This window comes from Ambystoma mexicanum, chromosome 9 (genome assembly GCF_040938575.1).
Source record: "Ambystoma mexicanum isolate Mex_15411 chromosome 9, UKY_AmexF1_1, whole genome shotgun sequence".
NCBI lineage: Eukaryota > Metazoa > Chordata > Amphibia > Caudata > Ambystomatidae > Ambystoma > Ambystoma mexicanum.
This window is the reverse complement of record NC_090931.1, coordinates 914,213,066-914,221,730: the sequence shown is the minus strand read 5'-3', so window position 1 is coordinate 914,221,730 and position 8,665 is coordinate 914,213,066. Positions and strand designations below refer to the sequence as shown.

Genomic DNA, 8,665 nt, shown 5'->3' with positions numbered 1-8,665 from the left:
TTCTGCAAGGCTTACCAATTCTGACAATAGTAAAACAGACGTTCCCCCGCAAGATCCATTCCAGACCACTAAGCCAGTTCTCTTTGAGTTGTATCTTCTGGTTCCTTCTGCCAACCTACCATATTTGTCCCATCATGTTAGCATATTGATGTAGAACATGTTCCTCCACCTTTGACATAGTCAGTAAATTAGTTTCTCAGGTTTTATAAGTGAGTTCTCTAGATCTTATAGCATAATATGCTAGGTAAAGAACATTTTAAAAAAACAAGGAAAAAGTTAAAAGCTACCCCAGTTTCACACTAAATGTGTAGCTAGCCTCAACTCCTCCCCCACACACACCAGCAAGTAATTATCCTAATGAAATTCCCATAAATGATATACAATTGCACAAATGTAGGGACACAAAGAGTTTTATTGCAAACACTATGCGGATTCGTTAAGTGTCATACATCCCTATTATTGTCCATCCAAAAGATATCTAGTTGAAATGCCCCCACCTTCATGCATCCATTCCCAGCTCCTTCACGAGGGCTCCCACCTACCCCCCTCAGAACCCTGCTGCATCACCCACTGTGTGGTCACTGGATATTCCACATTATTCCATTGCACTCACCACATCAGTCACACAAGTCATCACAACACATCTCCCTTCCTTCATGACCACCTAGAAGAAGAAGGTGCATAATCACCCTGCACAAATTCCACGCTTGCCCACTTTCAATTCCAACAGTTTTTCTGATGACCTGCTGTACTTTCACTGGCACACTAAACTAAGGGTCAACTTTTCTCTTCACAGCCACTTTCCTTATCCTCACCAGATCACACACACATCCTGGGTGCCCTGCTACCCTACTCCCCTTCACCTTTGTACTTATACCTTCCACATCCACACTCGCTCCCTGGGCATGCTTTATCCACGGAGGGCAGAGCCTGGAATGAACCTTCCTCCCTCTTGTCAACTAAAATGGCACCACACCCGTTGCAGCATGAGGAGGTGGACATAATGCTTGTATGCTTGTATCCTCCATAACACCCCATACCCACACAAACTGGGTATCATTTTCTGTAAAAATGCTGCTTGGGTAACCTTCCCAACCGAAAACTTCTTCTAAAAAAATCAATGAGCCTTCTAGCACTCGTCTCCCTCAAAACTTTCCCCTCAGTCCACAGGGGAAAACAGATCCACCTACACCACAATGTAATGAGCTTGTCCTACCCCTACATCCAAGGGACCCAAAACGTCAATAGGCAACTCCTCTCACACTCCATGGTCAGTTTCTGACACCGCCATAGGTCGCACACGCACAGTTGCCCCCTTGCCAGACCCTTCACATTCTATGCATTCCCTTAACATTTCTTCCACTGACCAATCAAAGTTCAGACACTAGTAATCCTCCCTCAGCAGAGCTTTCGTTCACGATCCCAAAGAACCCCATATGCGCCACGTGAATCAACTTATCTCTAAGGAAATATGGCCCCACCACTTGACCCAACCAATATAACAATCCACCCTCCACACTCAGTTCACCTCTGACGTTCCAATAGCTCCTTGCTTCTCCATCCAGAGGCCCCTTACTAGGCCACCTGGACTCCACACATATCACTGCACCCTTCATTCTTCGTGTCATATCATCCCATCATGAGTTACAAAGACCTGTTCAGTCCACTCTCTGCTACCCTCCTCCTGCCCGAACAACCGGGATAGATCATCAGAAAAATTCAGGCCCACAGTATTTCCACTTTAAGGCTTTGGCACTGAATCATTACCACCCAAACTGACAATCTCTGCAGCACTTTGTCCAAACCTTTAGACCCAAAAATTGCCTTTAAGCGCCTATGATTTGTCCACAAAATAAAATGTCCACCCCACATGTAAGTGCAGAACCTCTCCACCACTCAATGGCAAGCCAATGCTTCTTTCTTGACCCCTGAGTATCTCCTTTCTGGCCCTTTCAGGAGCATTGCTCTGTCTTCAATCAACACCACATCAACATTATTCCCCTTCTGGTATAATACTGCTCCCAACGCTACATCAGTTGCATTGCACTGTAATGATTGTCTTATGCATGGTATCAAATAGCCCCAAGGCCACTGGCAAGTTGATTTCATCCTTTATTCTCTGAAATTCTTGTGCACATTGCTGGTTCTAGTCAAACTCCTCTTCCTTTTTCAATAAATGTCTCATCTCACACACCTTCTCTGCAAAGTTTTTTTTTACTTCTAGAAGAATTCTACCATGCCCAAGAACGAATAAAGTTCCACCTTGGACTTGGGTGGTTCCACGTTCTGCATTCCTTCCACCATCTCCCTTTTGGGTCTCACACCCTGTCCAGATATCTCATACTGTAAATATTCCACAAATACTTTCCTGAACGCACACTTCTTCAACGTCAACCCCCTTCCTTCCAATAGGTTCAAAACCCTATGCAGTGGTTGCATCAGGTTCCTTCCTGGTCACCCCATACACCAAAATATCATCCTGAAAACAATGCACATTTTTCATCCGGCCAAATAACTTAAATATTGCCTTCTGAAATACAGACAGCTCCGGCACTAAGCCAAATGACATTCTTCAAAACTGAAACACATCTTTGTGGGATACAAAGGTTGGTAGGGATTGGGACTCCAGGTGAAACTCAACATGGTGATAAGCTGAGGCTAGGTCTAGTTTGGTGAATATCCTTTCCTTCCCAAGCAGGCTTTTCTACTACCACATTTTTGCCTAAGGACAACACACAGCTGAGTTCTCCACTCGGTTTTCGCGCCACGACAAAACCTGATACCCACTTAACCGCACCCGCTCTTCAATTATACCTTTCTCACACAGACTATTAGGTTCCTCTTTTACTCTTTCCCTCAAGACCAATGAACAGGGCATCATTTTGAGGCAACTAGTACACTAGTATCCTTTAGCATTATTTGGTGAACAAAACCTTGAGTTTCCCTATTGACTCAGTAAATACATTGGTATAGTCCATAATATCTTTACTCATCTTCTCGATTCACATGTAGTACTTGCTCTAAAGTATTTGGATCTAACCTCATGTGGAGTGGAACTTCTTTTGTATCTTCCACTCTGAAAGTGATGCATCTTCCTTAGTCCCATACACTTTACCTCTCGGCTTCCTCCCTTTAAATTATATGCACCCAATAAAGCAGCCCAGCAGTTCAATGTTGTCCGTATTGTACCTCTCAGGATTAATGTCTGGTAGTAATAGGTCATCCACACTCCCCTTTATTTATTTCTCAAAGACTCTTCTTAAAATCAGTGTTACCTTAGTCCCTGAATCTGCCATCATTTGTTATCACACTTCCATTCACACAAACATCAGCCATGGGGCTTTTGCAATCATCGGTATTGACACCAACTATCACATTTATCATTATCACATCTACCAGGTCACCCTCTCTACCCCTCAGATCAAGCCACCTCCAGCACTGCCACCTACATTCTTGGTTATCCAACCCATGAAGCATCATGTGTCAATTGAGGCTTTCGCCACCACGTTCTCCCCCACTCCCCCCCTTTGGCTGACTCACCCTGACACAGCCCTTTCCATGCTCCATTCTGCTATATCTGATACGCTTGATGTTCTTGCCCCTGTCATGAGGATCCGCTTAAAGCCCAAATCCAATTGCAACTCTTGGTGTGACTCAGACCTCGTCACCCTTAAACGCAAGTGCAGGATGGCTAGAAGGAAATGGTTTTCTTCCAGTACATCCTCTGATAAACTGGCCTGCCACCTGCTCCAAAGGCAATACCGTCTCTCTTTCCGCACCAAGAAGAGAGCCCATATCCAAGCCTGCGATACCTGTGACATCTAACAACTCGGCCAAACTCTTTAAAATCTGCAAGAAGCTTGTCAATCCTGCTGCAGTCTCTACCTCTCCTGTCCCCTCCCAGGCCCTCTGCACGGCTCTGGCTTCTCATTTCATCTCTAAAACTCAGGACATCCAGTCCTCTCTCTCTTCCTCTCCCCCTCCACCTTCTACTCCCTGCTCTTCCTCTGGCCCTTCTTCGGCCACCTCCCTCCCTCCTCCACTGCCTTTCCCCTGTTCTCCCCAGATGAGATTTCTAGACAAGTCCGATCTATGAAAGTCTTGTCAAAACAGGTTCACCCATGTTCTTCCAAAACCATCAAGGACCACATTGACACCCTGGCTCCTGCTCTGGCTGACATCTGCAACCACTCCTTCACCAATGGAGTCTTCCCTTCCCCCTGAAGCACTCCCTTGTGCACCCTCGTCTTAAGAAACCCTCTGCCGACACGTCCTGCCTGGCTAACTATCGCCCAATCCCCATCACTCCTTTCCTGGACAAACTCCTGGAAAAGCTGGCCATCTACCGGCTTAATCTTCACACTGAATAAGTTGGCTGTCTCCATTACCATCAGTCTGGCTTGAGAGCTGCCAGAAGCACGAAAAATGCTCTCCTGAACATCCGTGAAGACCTGCTCTCCAAACTCGATTCCAACACCACCTGTGTCCTCATCTTACTCGATCTCTCTTCTGCCTTTGATACGGTCAACCATGCCATCCTGCTCAACTGTCTCCTTGATAACCTGAGTATCACCGATCAGGCCCTGGCTTGGCCGACTTCTTTCCTCTCCGATCGACCCTCCCAGGTCCAACTTGGGTCCTTCCTCTATCTCGATCTCTGCCTGTGGTGTTCCCCAGGGGTCTAATCTCTCTCCCTGGCTGTTCAACCAATACCTGGCACTTCTTGCCCACTGGATTGCTGCTCTCCGCCCCAACATTCAGTGCTATGCGGATGATACTCATTTTCAGGCTCCCTTCAGCTGCCTCTTCTCCTTCTCTCATCTCTGACTGACTGTCTGCTATCCATGAGTGGTGTGCCGCCAATGATCTCTGCCTTAATGCCAGTAAGACTGAGATTCTCCTCATCGGCTCACCTGCTCCCTCCTTTCCTGACACTCTCTGCCCGAACTCTCTTGGCCCTCTTCCTGCTCCCACATGTGAGGCTAAAAACCTCTGGGTCATCTTCGACTCAACACTCTTCTTCTTTCCTCACATCTCCGACGTCTCTAAGAAGTCACACTACCTGCTGCACCTCCTGAGAGGTATTCTTCCTTTTCCTCTCCTTCCCCCAGAAACTCACGGTCTCCAGAGCTCTGGTTCTCTCTAGGCTGGATTACTGCAACAGCTTCCTTCTAAATCTGCCTGCCTCAACTCTCTGCAACTCATCCAAAACAGGACTGCAAGACTTTCCTTGGCCTCAAGCTCAGGGATCATATCTCTCCAGGACTGAAATCTCTGCACTGGCTCCCAGTGGCTGTGAGGATTAAGCTCAAAATCCTTTGCATTGTCCACAAGGCCTTCTGGGGCCTCAATACCTTCAACTTTCTCTTTCTAAATATCTTCCTTCTCAAGCTCTTTGCTCATCCGCCTCCAACTCCCTCAGGGTCAGTCGCTTCTCCAAGCAACGAGTTGGTGGTAGACCTATTTCTTCGGCCTCCCTCTGGAACAGCCTCCCTGCCTCTCTGAAACTTGGGGAGAACCATCTCCGGTTCCAGAAGCACCTTAAGACCTTCCTCTTTGCTTCTGCTTTCTCTCCTCTTCTCCCCTGCTGAACTCCTGGCCGAAACAGAAATTGCACTGGTCGCCTGGCTACCCTCTGTTCTCGGGCCCAGGTCCCCTACCCACCAGTTGCACACCTGCACTGCCCCACTGGCAACCCTTGCACTCAGTGGCTATTTTGGTATCCCTAAAGGCCCCTACCAGCACTTGACACCGGATGTCTGCACTTACCCCTTGCACTTGCCACCAGCTGGCCGCACTGCGTATTTATTGTTTTATTATTACTGTTATCCTATGTACTGCACTGCCCCTCACACTTTTTCCCCTTCTCCCCTCCCCTGCACTTGCGTGATCTCAATGTCACCTGGCCTCGTAAGATCATTGTCTCTGTCTTCCCTCTGTTCCCCCTCCCTTGCCACGGCGCGCCTTGAGGCACTTGTGTATAGGCGTGTTATAAATGCCATATGATATCATAACACGCTGTGAAATCATGTGCTAGGTGCTGCAGTAAATACAAACTCTGTGCAAGCACCACGATGTACAATGTTCTTACAGAAAAGCACAGAATACAGAATAAAGAACGATTGAGAAAATATGGTGTCTAAAAGTGCGCTTGGACCTATAGTATTTTGCCTCTGTATCACGGGTCTCCCCCCTTTAATTTTGTTATTGAGGCCTGCCCCTATCAGCAAATTTTCTTCACAATTATAAAACACAAGAGCGGCAGGCTACTTGTCCCTCTTTATGCAACATTGCTAGACCTGAGGAATGTCATCCCTTACTAGCAAATAATTGCTATGCTTGGCACAGTCACTGCAACAAAAGTATACCCTTGTACTCGCTAACCTCAGCTGATCAAAATATTATACACTTGGCAAGGGAATGTTATCGAAGGCACAGTCCATATGTTTTGATGCTGGCCGCTCAGTCAGGCCCTACTTGAAACCCCACAGCTCTAACATTTGATTCCAGCCTATGCATTATTTGACAACCAGCCGTAAAATACACATATCCAAGCAGGACCAGAAAATATCTCTCTGCCAAAGTAGCTCACCACTTTGTTTGCCCCAGTGACAGGAGCCATTGATTTTGGTTGACATCCCAACTCTTTAGGGCAGGTGTCTGCAACCTTTGGCTCTCCAGATGTTTTGGACTACAACTCCTATGATCTCTCACTGCTGGTTAGGGCTGGGAGTTGTATACCCTAAGTATCTGGAGGTTACCTAAAGGTTGCAGACCCCTGCTCTAGAGAAACAGCAATCTTGCTTAAATGAAAAACACGTTTCGGGTGAATGCTGTGAGAAACCAGAAGGTGTCTCACCCACTAGTCCCCAGGATCTGTGATCCAGGTGGCCAGGACACAGCCATCGTTTTTGGATCCAGTTCCTGGGGGTGGACCAGTAACGGAGGATCACCTGGGTGAGGAAGGGGTCTTCGGGGAGTGGGACACCGGATGGTGAGACGCGGTATCCCTTTCCCTGTAACAACTTTAACCCATCCTACCAGGTAGAATATTTAGGAACTCTACCTTCCCTCCTTTACAACACAAACACTTTCACAAGGACAGCCGCTAGGACAGAAAACAGACTAACATCCGAGCAGTATACCCAACGTGTCCCAATACAATGGTTGGGCGAGGTCAGGCAATTACTGACCATCTCACACACACCTGTCTTCCATTAAGCTTCCCCACATGAATAAAAGGTGGAGAACAAGAGCACACTCTGAGCGAGGCAAAGCAGACAAGGAAACAGCAGTTTCGAGACCGCAGCTGAACGAGAGAAGAAAGACGGCAAAACAGAAGGGCATTGCAACAAGGGAAGTTCCCTTGACCTTTTCGACAAGGAACCGTTACTTTCCATAGACGAACAAGTTACTTTCTTACCTTATAACGTTCTTTCGATGAGATGTTCCTCCGACATATTCCTTATCTTTGATGTTACCCATTCCAGCTTGCTGGCCTCGGAAAATGTTTTGAGTAGAGGGCGCTGCGCGTCGACGTCCCTCGAGTCGGTGTCCCTCGACAGCCTCCGTATTGGCGCTGACGTCATCGTGCATATAAATAGACTTGCGCAGCGTCCGTTGCTCAGTTCCGTTTTGAAGCTTAAAATTGCTTTGCATGAATTGGTTATTAACCTTGAAGGAGCATAAGCTGCAACTACAAGGAAAGTTTTACTGCAGGGATGGATGGGAGGGGCGATAAGGAATACGTCGGAGGAACATCCCATCGAAAGAACGTTACAAGGTAAGAAAGTAACTTGTTCTTCGAAGGGATTGTGTCCTCCGACGTATTCTTTATCTTTGATAGACTCCCATAGCAATAGTGTAAAAAGGAGGTGGGAGTAAAAAATGAAATATTTCCCTTTAAGAGTGCACAGAATGCAACACAGCTTTCCCAAATCTTGTTTCCTGACTAGAGGAGGAATCCAGGCTGTAAAATTTAGTAAAGGTATGTGCGGACGACCATGTGGCAGCCGCACATATGTCTCTAATTGGAACCCCTCTTTGGAGAGCCGAAGAGGCTGCGATACCCCTGGTTGAATGAGCCCTAAGAAGTTGAGGCTCTTTTCCTGCTAATTTGTAGCATTCTAGAATGGTTAAAATGATCCACCTTGAAATTGTCTGTTTCGTGATTGGCGTATCCTACAAACAATTGGTCTGCTTGCCTTATCCTAGCAAGTCTGTTAATATAAAAACTCAAGGCACGCATTAACCTCTCTTCCTCTTCCCCTGGGTGGGGAGGAGGATAGAACAAAGGTAAGGTTATTTTCTGGGTAATGTGGAATTCAGAGACCACCTTTGGGAGAAAATTAGGCTTCACTTGTAAAACAACCTTGTCTTTATGAAAGATTGTATGAGGAGGTTTGCAAGATAGAGCTTGTAATTCGCTCACTCTTCTGGCAGATGTTAGAGCCACTAGAAAAACTGTTTTAAGAGTGAGAAATCCTAATGAACAGGAATGGAGTGGTTCAAAAGGATTACCCATCAGACATTTTAAGACTAGATTTAGGTCCCACAATGGAACTTGAAAAAGGCTTTGGGGGATAAACATTAGTTAACCCCTTCAGAAATTGGATTACCAAGGGTAATTTGAAATATGAAGGCTCCTCAGCCGTACGCTTAAAGA

General features: G+C 46.5%; 1 protein-coding gene across 4 annotated transcripts in view; it reads right to left on the bottom strand.

Moving 5' to 3' along the window:
- Positions 1–8,665, bottom strand: part of CERKL (CERK like autophagy regulator) — a 1,041,140-nt gene that overhangs the window by 2,160 nt on the left and 1,030,315 nt on the right. The gene's annotated exons all lie outside the window — the stretch shown is intronic.